This window comes from Canis aureus, chromosome 5 (genome assembly GCF_053574225.1).
Source record: "Canis aureus isolate CA01 chromosome 5, VMU_Caureus_v.1.0, whole genome shotgun sequence".
Taxonomy (NCBI): Eukaryota; Metazoa; Chordata; class Mammalia; order Carnivora; family Canidae; genus Canis; species Canis aureus.
This window is the reverse complement of record NC_135615.1, coordinates 57495803-57509988: the sequence shown is the minus strand read 5'-3', so window position 1 is coordinate 57509988 and position 14186 is coordinate 57495803. Positions and strand designations below refer to the sequence as shown.

The 14186-nt window shown below is 50.8% G+C and overlaps 1 long non-coding RNA gene across 1 annotated transcript; it reads left to right on the top strand.

The window, feature by feature from the left end:
* The first annotated feature begins 1427 nt into the window (after window positions 1-1427).
* Window positions 1428-4940, top strand: LOC144314261 (uncharacterized). Its single transcript, XR_013380087.1, has 2 exons — window positions 1428-3091; window positions 3654-4940. It is a non-coding gene; the product is annotated as an uncharacterized LOC144314261 (long non-coding RNA).
* Window positions 4941-14186: the final 9246 nt, after the last annotated feature.

Here is a 14186-nt window from a genome sequence, read left to right as displayed (position 1 = left end):
CGGCCGCGTGGTAGCCGCGCGGGGGCTCGTTAGAGGAGCGAATATATTAAGCAAGGCAGCAGTTTTTATTTTTCAAATTCAGGCCCTTCCGGACTCAAACATGCCCAAAGGAGTAATGTTTGCCGCAGCCTTATTCCTCCTAAAAGCTTAAAAGCTTCTTGAGGGAGAACCCAGGCCACTTAGATCGTCAACTGTTACTCCTATCCTGCGTCTGTTGTGCAGGGTGTTCTGAGATTGGGGGCTTCGCCTGCCCTTTGGGCTCCGCATCTGCACGGGTGTCACTGCAGAGGTGCGGCGTCGGGCCGGACCGGGACCCCTCGGAGGCTCAACAGGCCTCTGCAGATGCACCTTCCCCTTCTTCACATCATCCGGCCCGCCGGCCGCCCTCCCCACACCCCGGGCCCTCCTGCCCCTGCCCACGACCGTTGCTCCTGGACCGCAAGGACGGCGACCCCTGGGTCCCGTCCCCCCCAGGAGGACATGCACGTGGGCAGAGAGGACCAGCAGGGGTCCCGGGGCCGAGGAAGGCCACCAGGCCCCCCGGAGCGGCCCGCTTCACCTGCAGGGCACAGGCCCCAGGCAGCGGCGCCCTAAAACACGGAAGACACTCATTCGGAGAATATTCCACTAAATCCACAGGTTCTGAAACGCCGGGAGGATCTAGTGGGAGACTGGCCGTCAATAACGGACGCCACAACCAAGCCGACTGAAACAATGGAGAAAGAGAAAAAAGAAACTCCTTACAAAAGAGCCCGGCAGGCACACTTGCCGAGGACTCTGGCCTCCCGGGTTTTCCAGCCAGAGGAGGGGCCCCGGGGAGGGCGGTCTGGACTCCGAGCCCAGGCACGTCGGTTTTTTGATCAGCTTCCTTAATGAGCGGGTTTATTTAGATGCCACTGAATTACGGTTTAGCGTGACGACGAGCGTGATGCAAACAACGTGTGAAACCCCTGAAATCTTCCCTTGGCTCGGCCAAGGGCTCTGCACGTCGGGAGCACCCCGTAGGTGCAGCGTCCAGGAGGCCCTGCCGGCTACGGCACACAGCTGGAGCAATGTGTCAATTAGAAAATATGAAATGTAAAAAAAATATATGAAATGTAAAATGCATGGCATCCTCCATCCTCAACAAGGTCTCGCCTGCTGCAATATTATGCGTAGACTTTTTTTTAAAGATCCTTTTTGAGTCTCATGCTGTTTTTGCATCCTTTGCATGTAATTACTTAACATCTCTCTTTTGTTCCCAGTGTTTTTGCTAACTTTTTTTTTTTTTTTTTTTGCTCCTTAGTGCTCTTTTTTTATGGGCTTGTCTCTCTTTCTCGCATTTCCTGTCATGGGGTAGGAGGATACATTTTTATTTTGTAATAAGGTTGCTTAAATCGCTTCCTCAATCTCTCTCCAGAGAACAGGGTTTCAATAAAAACATTTCATGGGCTCCGAGAATGTCTTTCCTTTGTTGCTCACTGCGAGGGAGATGGGGAGAAAATGGAAACTATTGTCGTGGATCCGGGCCTGGCAATGAAAGAACATACGCGTCTAGAGAGATTAAGTACAAATTGGGAGGGCGGGGGCGGTGCTCGGCGCTTTCAACAGCAGCCATCCGCCCGCCTCCCGCCCTCCCTGGGGGCAAACAGGAAAGGAAAGTGTTCGGTTGCCTTCCCACACTCCCTGGCCGGCGGCGGAGCTCCTTCCCAGGGCCCAGGTACTGCGAGTCCCTTCTTTTATCCCTCTTGAAAATATTTATGGCTAAACATTGGAAACTGCCCTGGGAAGTGGCCCTATAAATTTCCTCTGGCAGGGAGGGGGGGGCACTGTCTCCTATCTTGAAACTCAAGACGCATCAATCCCAGAGTGAAAAAAGGGAGGAAGAACTTTCAAGGGTGAAATGTGATAGCCATGTCTTATCTTATTGGCAACTCTCCGAGTCTACATGAACCACTTTGTTTGGCACGGGTGACTGACCATTGGCTGGGAAAACACAATTCCTGCAGGCAGGTTCCAAGCCTGAGCTGGAGATGGCTTAGAGATACTCCACCCTGTTCTGCAAAGAGCGACACCTCATTTTGCAGACTGATAAGCATGCGCGCCTGACATGAAAGGAGGTCTCACACACACACACACACACACACACACACACATACACACAAACCCCACTTTGTGGCAAGAAATGAGCATCTGGAAACTCCAGGGCCCGAGGGGGCTCTGCGGGGTCCAGTCTAAGGACTCCTCTGCCAAGCCTGGGAAGTCTAGGAGACTCCCTCTCGTTGGGCGTCTTTGCCACTTGGGTCAAATGCAAAACGGGATCCTCTTTCGTCTGTTTCCACTCAAAAAGGACTAAACTGTCACTGGAACAAGAACTCAAACCAGTTGCCAGCTGAGTTGCCTTATAAAAAAGGACTGACCAGCTCATCTAAATGAAGAAGCGGGGAGATCAGCCATTAGGTGTGGTGCAAACAAGGTCCCGGCGCTTCCCCATGTGCCTCCCTGGGCTATGGATGGATGGGAGTGGAATCTCCACGGACAGTTTTTGCTGTTCGGCTGTCACCAAAACAGCTACAGAGTTCTGGACCTTTTATCTACATGTGATAACGTCCATCCTAATGTTCCGGGCGAGAGTCCTAAGATTTGTCTTGATTGGATTAAAGTACATGGATCATGCGTCTTCCTCCTGAAGAGACGGCCACGATCAGGAAAACGGAATGTGTTTATTGTCTTCATTAAATTTTTTTCTATTTATTCATAGAGAGAGAGAGAGAGGCAGAGTCACAGGCAGAGGGAGAAGCAGGCTCCATGCAGGGAGCCCGACACGGAACTCGAACCCAGGTCTCCAGGATCATGCCCCAGGCTGCAGGCAGTGCTAAACCCACTGCACCACCAGGGCTGCCCTAATTTTTTTTTTAATTGTCTTCATTAAATTAACTAAGAAGGACACCCCTGGAGCATGGAGTATTAGGTTCAACCATCTGGAACTGCGAATCAATGATGTCTTGTAAAAAAAAAAAAAAAGTCACTTCAAATGGTTCAACCTAACACGGGGGTGTGTTTGCGGAAAAGGATGGAAGCCAAGTGAAAACCCAAGTAGTCAAGAAAACGGGTAGGAAACCAACGTGTCTCATGTCTGGTCACTGCGGGGAGGGGGTGTTGCCAATATTCCTCTGACTGGTTTTACTGCATGAAGTTTTAGGTACATTTTTCAATTTCTCTGGGCCTTGCTCTCCACGTGTATGAAATGGACGTTGGGATACCGTCTAGCTAGAAGGGCGATTGTGGGGATTCGATGAGTTAAACACAAACATTTCAGAATAGTACCCAGCTCTCAGTACAGCATAAGCTGTTATTATTCCTGTCGGTGTCATTTCTGGGCAAACACGATGGTCCCCACTTTTCCATCGCCCTGGGGCCTCATGCATGCTTGGGTCCTGCGCGATCTTGTCACCAACAGCAATAGTTGCATTCCCCGAGCGTTCATGTTCTGGGGTTATTAAAAATTGGAGTCATCATTCAATTACATTTCATCGCACCGAGAAAAGGTTGTTTTCATTTGTGCGCTTACCCGCAGCGGCTCTGCAATCACCACACTCTCAAAACCAATTACAGTCAGTGAATTACCCAAAGACATAAAATTAATGAAATTTTCTGACATAATTGTTTTCTAGAAAGCACGGAGTGGCTAGAGAGGCACAGACTCCAATAAGATGACTGGCTTCATGCGCGTCTCGATCCCAAGGGGACCGCCAGCTGGCACGTTCTCTGCCACCCTCTCAAAGGAGGTTGGCTTTGTTGTTTGCCTGGTTGGTCGTCGGTAATTCCTGGGCCTTGGTATCATCAGCAACATCCCAGGAAAATCATCTCTGGCCGTCTTTCTCTGACCGGTGGGAATTTTCTCAAAACCATCCCAGGTGGGATCCCCGGGGGGCTCAGTGGTTCAGCGCCTGCCTTGGGCCCAGGGCGTGACCCCGGGTCGCGGGATTGAGTCCCATGTCAGGCTCCCTGCATGGAGCCTGCTTCTCTCTGCCTGTGTCTCTGCCTCTCTCTCTCTCTCTCTTTCTCTCTGGGTCTCATGAATAAATAAATAAAATCTTTAAAAAAAAAAAAAAAAACATCCCAGGCACCATCCCAGGCTAGATGGGCGGCCACCCTCCCCTGGGCCAACAGCTGCACCTGCACGTGGCCCGGGTTCCCATCTCCTGGGCTCGGCCCTCAGCGCGATCGGGAGCAGGGGTGCATGCAGCAGCAGGGGAAGGCCAGGTGGCAGCGGTGACAGGGGTGACGGGTGGCAGAGAGCTGGCTCGGCGAGTGCGGGAGCTCAGGAGAGGCCAGCACATGTGTCCGCCCGTAGGGGGGCTGTAGGCCGCGGTGTCGGTTCACACTCCGGGCCTCCCAGAGCCCCGCAGACACCCCTCCTGGTCCCAGTCCACACCTCCGGGGGACGCCAGCCGTTACCGGGGCGCACGTGGGCTCCGAGGACACAAAGCCACAGCAGCGCTCACTGCGAGCTCCATGGACAGGGCCTCCGGGGCCGCAGGTCGGGCCGCAGGTGACCTTGGTGCGGCCCACGCGGCGGCTGCGGACGGGCCACCTTGCATCCCCACAGCCAGCTGCACAATGTGGTGTTGTCACAGCCGCCACGTTCCAGGCAGCCGTGGTGTGGGGGTCACGCGCCAGGCAACCCAGCCGTCTGCCCACATGACCACCCGAAACCCCGCAGTCCCCCAGGAAGCCGTGCCACATGCACCACCCACGAGGCTGCCAGGCTGAGCTCCGAGTGTCCACGGGTGGCCCAGGGGGCTTGGTGGCTGAGTGCCCACCTCAGCCTGGGGGTGACCCGGGGGTGACCCGGGTCCCGGAATTGAGTCCTGCAGGGAGCCTGCTTCTCCCTCTGCCTGTGTCTCTCTCTCTCTGTCTCATGAATAAATAAATAAAATCTTGGGGGGAAAAAAAAAGGCCACATCACATGCCCAAGGTCTTAAAGCCTAACAGGTCACGTAACAGAGATAGGACTCGAGCGGGGCGTCTGCTTCCACGGTAAATCTTTTTTTCAGTATGGATGTAGGCATGTATTTAGTAGGGAAAGAGAGAGGGAGAGAGACGGAGAGAGAGCGAGGGGGCTCCGGCTCGAGCTCCCGGGCAGGCCAGGCAAGTAGGTGGGGTGGCGGGTTCCCGTAGGTGTGTACGTGGGTCTGGCCGGGCGCCTCGGGAGATGGGGTGACTGGCCTTTGTCCCAGCAGCTGCCCTGGCCACTCCCGGCCTTCACCCCATCTTATTATCCGTGTCATGGTATCACCCGTGACTACCGAGCACCCCACAAAAGCCAGAACCATTAGTTGTGGAAACCATCGCAGGTATGAAACAAATGCAGAAAATGCAGCTCCCGCCCGCTGCAGCTCGAGGAACCCAGCGTGCACCTGCTGCCGGTCAAGTTGGGGGTTTTCTGGAGACATGTGGCTCCCTGAGCTTTCATTCCACATTCCTCGGGCGCTTGGCGGGATGTTCCACGTACAGCATTAAATTTAATTTCCCATCCCCGGCGACATCCCGGAGTTGTCAAACGCCCCAAGGTGCTCGGGATTTCACACCCAACCCGAGGTGTTCACGGCCCGGGGGTGCGCGGCCGTCGCCGCGGGGATCGCTCTAATGCTCAGCACACGTATCTGGCGGGGTCTCGGCGTTCACGCTTCCCATTTTCACCCAAACTGTCAAGACACAAGCTACGTGTATACAAATAAACACTTGGTGCGGAGATGATCTGCCACCGTGTCTAAGAAAAGACAGTTTTCGGATGGTTTTAGGAAGGGGGTTTCTCGCTCCTCTGTCGGCTCAGATTGTTTCCTCTGGCGCCCGTGGGGCCTCCTTCCAGTCACGGCCTTGCTGAGGATCACACCCTGCAAGTCTCCCCCGAGTCCTAACACATCTACTCCCCACTCTCCAGGGCGTATGTGTGCAACTTGTGCAACACTCCTCGCTCGGGTCACCAGGCCGCGGCCGCTGGGCCACGTGAATCGCCAGGTCACAGGAGGGCGGGCCCCTCCACTCGCCGGCAGGGATCCACCACGGCTTCTTCGGTTTCTTTCCGGTTTTCCCACACTCTTTTGTGTTTCTCATGGTGTCGCGCCCTCTGTTAACACCCTATAAATGCGTGTCAATGCCGGGCACCAGGATATCGTGTTTCCTTGAAAAATACCCGGCAAAGACCCATCAGAGAGCTGCGGGGAAGATATCTTGAGGGACATGAAAAAATACAGGCCGCTCCTTTCTTCTAGGTTGCTCCCAAGGAATGAGTTGGAAAGCTAAGATTTTTATTGATGAAATAATAACACTGGAAGGTAGCGTGAGGGACTCTCGGAGTTCTCCAATGTGCATTTTCAGCGAGCTGCCCCCAGGAAACAGGGTGCAAACTGGCAACTGGTCAAATTGTGCCGGCAGGCGTACAAGTATAGCTCACCCTACAGTGTTGCCTCACAGGGTGCTTAACAATTTGCACATTAGCTGCCAAGAATTTTGTACAAATAGGACCTATCACAAATATGTTTCTAGCTTTTCTTTAAAAATGAAATATGGGGCAGCCTGGGTGGCTCAGTGGTTTAGCGCCGCCTTTGGTCCAGGGCGTGACCCCGGGGTCCTGGGATCGAGTCCCGCGTCGGGCTCCCTGCATGGAGCCTGCTTCTCCCTCTGCCTGGGTCTCTGCCTCTCTCTGTGTCTCTTATGAATAAATAAATAAAATCTTTAAAAAAATAAAAATGAAATACGTTTCTCTTTTTTTTTTGGGGGGGGGGAGACAATGCTGGATCCTTATCTCCATTACAAAGATCCCAGTGGTTGAACTGTCCGTTTTTCCACAGTACTCAGCATTTCCTATATTTTCTCCAGCACTTACCACTAACATTTATCATCTTTCCACTCTTATAAAAAAAACAAGTCTTTTTTTTTTTTTTTCCAAAAAACAGATCAGAAAACAGACTAAGAGGTCTATGTCGTTTTGCTTTGTTTTTTTTTTAAAGATGGGAACATTTCTCAGAGAAAGGAAGATGATGCCCCTGTGTTTAACATGAAAAAGTGTGCCCGAGTCATAGATTACAGCTTCCTGTTCCGTCGTGAAGTAAGCCGTGCTAAGAACTACGAGCAGGGAACCCACCAGGAATACACCCAGCTGCACGGAACAGAAGTGCAAACAATAGGGGCTTAAATAAGTAAGAAGGTGAGTAGCTCCACGAGGCTGTTGGAGCCCCGGACTCCTGTCACCTGCTGTTGCACCATCTCTTGTGTCCTCCTCTTGCTCACGGTTGGAAAGCATTTCCCGTATTTCAGGCAGAAAGACAGAAAAAGGACCAAAAGCCTCCCACAGACTCCTGCCTGTGTCCCATCCGCCAAAGCTCCATCACGTGTCGGCTCCTTGTTGCCAGGAACCTGGGGAGGCAGGTGTCAGCCTCCAGGGGTTAGGAAGACCCCGGAGGAGAGGGTGTGAGCGCGCGGAAGAGCCCTGCACTGCTCCCGCCGACGCTGCTGGAGGAAGACTGTGCCTACAAGAGGCGAGAATGGAAATGTAGGCAGAGTACATTCTAGAATGTGGATTGCGTCCCTCGCTTACCTGGTCCTCTAAGCATCTGAGGCTGCTGTCCTGGTCCATGGGACTGTATTTTTTGCAAATGCAAACTTGAATCATTCTACGTGGGAGCCTGGCGTGAGCAAGGAGTCCGCGAGCTGAACGTTGAGTACCAGTGTCATCCAAAGCATCGATCCCCAAACCGGGCTCCATTTCCCTCTGCAGGGCCCATGCAGCGATGGCGGTCAATTAATAAAAGTTTGTTTATTTCTAAGAAATGGCCCCCAAAAGAAAGCAATCCAGCTTTATAAGTAACTAAAGTCCTATATGTAGAGTCATTAAAGGTCTAAAGGAACACTTAAATCTTTCTGATTCGCATTTTATTGGGTTGTGTAAGGGATTACGTTTATGTCATAATAATGTTTGCAATTTTGAGGATTTGCTAATGCTTTAGAATAGATCCCTGGTGAATTCCGGGGGTCGACTGTATATAATAAACTACTGTGTGGTAGGCATCAAAGTTACACCCTTAGGGAATCAGGGGCGCGATAAAAATGGGCAAGACTGCTCAGAAATCAGAAAGACCTGCACCGTTTGCTGCAGGAGCTGAGAGACACACGAGCAGACTAAGCTAAGCGAGAAGACTGTTCTCCCAAGGTTACAGCAACATCCCAATTCACCTAAAATTCAAACACCTTGCAGCCTCTCCTATGGAGAACACTTCCGGAAAACACCGAAACAAGCACAGAAGGCTAGAAGAACAGCCACACGAGATTTCACAGAGCCATGTACTAAAATGTCAATGTTTTATTCCTAAGAAAGCCTCACTCGGAGACTATTTACGCTTGCTTGACTTAAAAGTTCACTGAGATTAGTTATCTGGTCCCTTAATCCCATATTGAGTAGGGACAGCTGATTGAAGGAGCAAGCACAGATGCAGGCCCACTGATAGATGCAAGGAGTTACGCCAACAGTATGACAGCAAGGAAGGATACGAGAAATAGTCTAAAATTCAGAATTCCAAAGGCACTGCCCCCCACAGCCATGTAAGGAAGGGACCTCAATACCACTTAGGCCAGTTTTCAATCAGTACAACGACGGTGAGGTATCACACTCACTCTGACTTATCAAGAAATGGTTAACCTGTACTGAGAAGTATCATTTTTTCAAAAAGATTTTATTTTTATTTATTCATGAGATACCCAGACAAAGAGATAGGCAGAGACACAGGCAGAGAGAGAAGCAGGCTCCATGCAGGGAGCCCGACGTGGGACTCGATCTCGGGACCTTGGGGTCACGCCCTGAGCCGAAGGCGGCGTTAAACCACTGAGCGCCCCAGGGATCCCTGAGAATTACCACTTAGGATGTCAGAGAAATATGTTTTATGCTTAAAAAAGATTTTCATTTAAATGATTGAAATAAATATGTTTTTACCCTTAAAGGGAATAAAGTTGCAGTTATCTGAAAAATTCTTACAGTGGAGAACTAATAATCTGGAGAGAGTGACTATGTTGAATCGACACAAAGTTATGTATGTTCAGCTGCAAAAACATAAGAAAATAATGTTCAGGAGATAACCATCCTTTTATTCTTTTATTTTTATATTTTTGATGACCATCCTTTTAAAATCACGATCCACTTGGAGTCAAGCTGTAAATGTTGCCATGCTTGAACGCAGAATGAAACCTGCTGGCGGATCCTCGCTGACCCACGCCAGCTCCTTAAGTCTGTGTGATGCCGACACAAATTGCCCCCGACCCCTCATCTTTCACACACAACACAGACAGGACTGGACATCACGAGACAGAAAGCAGAGCCACCGGAGTCTAGCGCTCATGAACCACAGGCTTATGGAATGCTCCGGCATGTTTTAATGACTGTGGTCCAACTGAACCACAGTTCTGAAACGTATCACTTCCAGTAAATGGAAACTAAATATTTTCCATTAAAGAAGGATTGGGTAACAGTCTCAGAAAACCAGGCCCTAAATTGCTCCCCAGTTCAATCACACTGCTGCCGAAAGGCTGCACCTTATAGTGTCCGATGCTCCAGCAGGAAGTGACACAGAGCTACTCGGCCGTGGGTCGTCCTCCTATCACCGCGACAGAAGGACAGAGGGACAGAGGTGTGCTCTCCGCTCCAGCTCCAGGGGAGGGAGACCGGGGCCTTCGGCAGGTGCGTCTCTCAGGTGCGCCCGGTCAGCACAGGCAGCGCCGGCGGCCCCAGGAGTGAGGCGGGCGGCGAGGCAAGGAACCCTGCTCCGGAGGCATGTGAGGAAGAGCCGGCGGGCACCTGGTCGCCTCCGGGAAGCCAATCGGAGGCCCAGTATCTGCAGGAAAACCCAGCTTTCTGAAGAGCATCTGGAGATCGAAAGGTTCAATGCAGAGAAGTAAGGAAGGCTGCTGGGGTTGAAAAGAAGCATCGTTGTTTGCGATCAACCCTCTCAAACTAAGAATCAGCAGCATCATCGTGGGGTTCTCCAGTATTTTGCATGAATGAAGCCCCGCACTAAGCATGTTCCCTAAGTACGTGTTGCTACTGAATCCCATGAGCTAGCTGCGACTTCCCCGCGTCTACCGCTGATGAAACGGAGGAGAAGACAGACACCTGTTGAAAGTGGTAGAAAGCGGTAGAGACGGGATTTAAACCCAGGCATCTGGCTCCAAAGCTCGTTTCTTAAACCGCTGGTCAACGCTCTTACCAACGTTCTCACGAAAGGAACACCCATGTCCCCTGCGACCTCTGCCAACCTCTGCGGCGGAGGCAGGCTCAGGGAAATTCCGTCAGGCCTGCTTAGAGCAAGCGGTGCAGCCCCAAGGGGCTATCAGCGGGGAAGCCGAGGGATTCCAGCTGTCCGGAGCTCATCGTCTTGTCCTTGTTGCTCTCCGAACCTGCCGCTCCCAATTACAATTTCCACTCCAGTTATCCCCAAAGTGTCCTTTCACTGCCATGCCCCAGTTGTGTGACTGCAGCCCATCTGTGTAGTTGTGCTTCAGAGAAGGAAAGAATGATCGAACGCTGTGGGGAAAGGCCTTTCCTTGACGTATTCGTCCCTAAACGTGTATAGGATCAACAGTGTTGTCCTATAGCTGCCGGGTATTAAAAAAGCCCTAAATTTATTTATTTATTATTATTATTATTATTATTATTATTATTATTATTATTTATACACATCACTATTAGCCTCCTCTCCAATACACCAAATCTATCTACTGCGATCCTTTTCATTTTCCAATAAAGTTGACTGGTTTCCCCCTTGCTAAAACCTTCCAGCAACACTCTCCTTGGGGCCCTTGTTCTGAGATCTTTAAAAATTTCCACCCCTTTAATTAACTAACTCATAAAGATGAAGCCAAATGCTTGGGCTAGCCAGGAGGAAGAAATGTTCTGCTTTGGTTCCAAGAAAAAAAAAAAGAAGACCTAATATATTTTCCCTTTTTTATTCAAACTGTGGGAATCAGCTTCCTCCTTTCCCACCTCTGTCCTTAGGGGCATCATCTGCTTCGTTCTTCAGCCTGGTTGGTAGTTTCCACTGACGACTAAGCTTTTAAGAGACTCGCATACCTGGGCACCTAACAGAACCTGATTCCTGTATTTTTCTCCCTTTTCCCCCACCCACCCCCCTACTTTCTCACCATCGCTGTCCTCTCCCTGAAACCATAGCCACCAGTTTCTGATGGCCTTTGCTAGAGGTACCTGCTCCCCAAAGACCTCGTTCCTCCTCGTGGGAACCAAACAGAGCTAGCCCACCTTCCTGCCTCCTCCCAACTTATCACTAACAGCTTCAAAGTCTGTCCTTCCCCACCCACACACTGGGAGGCTGGATCAGCTGGAGTCTGGAACAGAAAAATGGCTGGCATGGAAAACTGGGAACTGAGAGAAGATCAGGGTCAGCTCCAGGGTAAATAGGTGTCCAGGCAGGGCCGGGCCTGTGAGCAAGAGCCAGAAGCCCCAGAGGGCTGCACTGAGAGCAAAGGTACATAGGCCCCGAGCGAGGCGAGAGTTGGGAACCAGGGGAGGGGATGAGTCACACACAGCAGCCTGATGCCCAGGTCTAACCCAAAGAAGGAGCCAGGTCAAAACAAGTCCTGACAAGGGAAGCACGAGTTTGAGGTGAATCCAAGGACAGGAAGAGGAGGCTGTAACAGGGCACAGCTGCAGGCAAGCAGAAGGAGCATAAAACAACAAGAAGATGGGGAAAGGGGTTTTGTAGGACACCCAAGGGCTGAGTTTGAATTGCACCATGTAGACAATATCCCAACCCTGTTGATATCTGTTCATTCTAGAAGCACGTATAGGTCCATGCACTGTACAGCCATCAAAGGTGGCTTCGGACGGTTTATTCCTCCTTGATCTGAAGCATTGTTTTCCAGGAGATACCAAGGGCAATGGAGCCCAACTTCTCCACAGACCATTCCTTTGCTAATTAGTTAGGTGTCAGACCCAAGCCCCAATTTTGCTACTTAAAACGACCTGTATTTGACTGGTTTTGATCCATAAAATGGCATTTCCATATGGTTCAACCTAATAGCACGTGAGCTTGGACAGGTTACATTGCATCCCCAAGCCTGTTTTCTGTAAAATGGAGACAGTAACACCTACTAAGCTGTAATGATTGATGAAATCATGGATTTTTTTAAAGATATTTATTTATTTATTTATCTATCTATCTATCTATCTATCTATTTATTTATTTATGATAGACAGAGAGAGAGAGAGAGAGAGAGAGAGAGGCAGAGACACAGGAGAAGGGAGAAGCAGGCTCCAACCCAGGAGCCTGATGCGGGACTTGATCCCGAGTCTCCAGGATCACGCCCCGGACTGAAGGCAGTGCTAAACCGCTGAGCCACCCAGGGATCCCCAAAATCATGGATTTTAAGGCCCTTGGTATGATGTCTCACATCAAGTAAATGCTCAATAAATAACTGCTATTATTATCCCTAGTTTTCAGGAATAATACACATTTTGGAATCAAATTCAAGAGTAAGACACTAACAAACACCCCCTGAGCAGGTGGCCATAGACATATATGGAAAGCTCTCTGTACCCTACAGTACAAGCCCCGCAGTGAGCTGTTTTATGTACGTCTAACTAACCGGGCAGTGGAGCATATGCTGAACACCATTCCCAGACTCTGGAGACGGTGGTGGAATTACTCCCGGCTCCACCACTGAATGACCTTGAGCACATCACTCATCTGAGCCTCGGCGTCCTCAACAGTAACCTGAGGATGATAACAAGAGTACCTGCACAAATACTGCCTGTGACGTGTTAGCACAAGACAGGGCACACCGTGAATGCTCGACGGATGGGAATCCTTGCATGCTGACCAGATCTGATTCTTTTATTTTAAAAAAGATTTCATTTATTTATTCATGAGACACACACAGAGAAAGAGAGGCAGAGACCCAGGCAGAGGGACAGGCAGGCTCTATGCGGGGAGCCCGACGTGGGACTCGATCCAGGACCCCGGGATCAGGCCCTGAGCCCAAGGCAGATGCTCAACCACTGAGCCACCCATGTGTCCCCGACCAGATCTCGACTCTGACCCAGGCCTGGTCATTAATTCCAGCTCCCAGCATGAAGCCACACCAAGTCTGGTAGAGGAAGGAGAATGAATGTGGAGCACATGCTTGGATCCTTTGTCTATTTGCCCATCTCCCACCCAGATTCTAGACTTGCCTCGACTGGAGGTCCTGAATTTACCGTGCTGGCTGCAACCAACCCATTTTGTTAGACGGCTAGCTGTTTCATCGCAAGCAAGTCCCGGAGGTTCGGCTTGGTCTTGGAACAACTCTTCCTTTGCTTGTGATTTCTGAGTTTCAGGTTGGAAAAGAAGTCTTGGGAGGCAGAGACTTTCTCATTCAGGGCCAAAGAGCTTATTTTTTCAAAATAGATTAGCTTTCTGGGACAGCAAATGGCTCTGGTGAAGGAGCATATTAATTGGTTGCAGCAGAAGGGTCATACAGAAGCAGAAAGAGAACATTTCCTTCTTGACACAGATGAATTTCAGAACTTGGCACAAGGAGCCAGCCAGCAGGGACACACATTGGGTGCAGCTGAGGCCGAAACGTCTGCAGGCATTTGGCTGAGCGCGGTCCGCCCACTGCTCTTCCCGGCGGGAACCCGAGCGACGCGGACGGCGCTGCAGCCAGATTACATGTTGCTACTGGGAATCACGTTATGTCATCCCGTAGAGAAGCCTGCACAGACACGCCAACTTTCTCCGGTGAAATCAAAGGCCCACTCCTCTCTTTCATCTTCCTGGCTCTACACCTCCCAGGCTCCCGGGATGCCGCTCTTGGCTCACTCTCCACACTGGGATCAACAGGGTTTATCGGTTCCAGGGGTAGGCAGCCCACACGGCAGAGGCAGCCTGCAGGGAGCAGCTAAAGGAGCCAAGCACGCAGCACCCTAACGTGGGCATGGGGGGCAGAAGAAACAAGGGCCACGGGACAACGTCATTTTGGTTCAAGAGCATGAGACCTTTGGTCCCTATAACACAGGGACTGATTCTGTTAGAATCACTGGTTTAAGAAAAAGGTACGGGGTGGGGGGGGGGGAGAGAAAAAAAAAGGCACTGGGTTCCATTAATGAGTCGATCAAGCTTTTGCTGTCTTCTTTTTCTTTTGACCTTATGCGAACTACA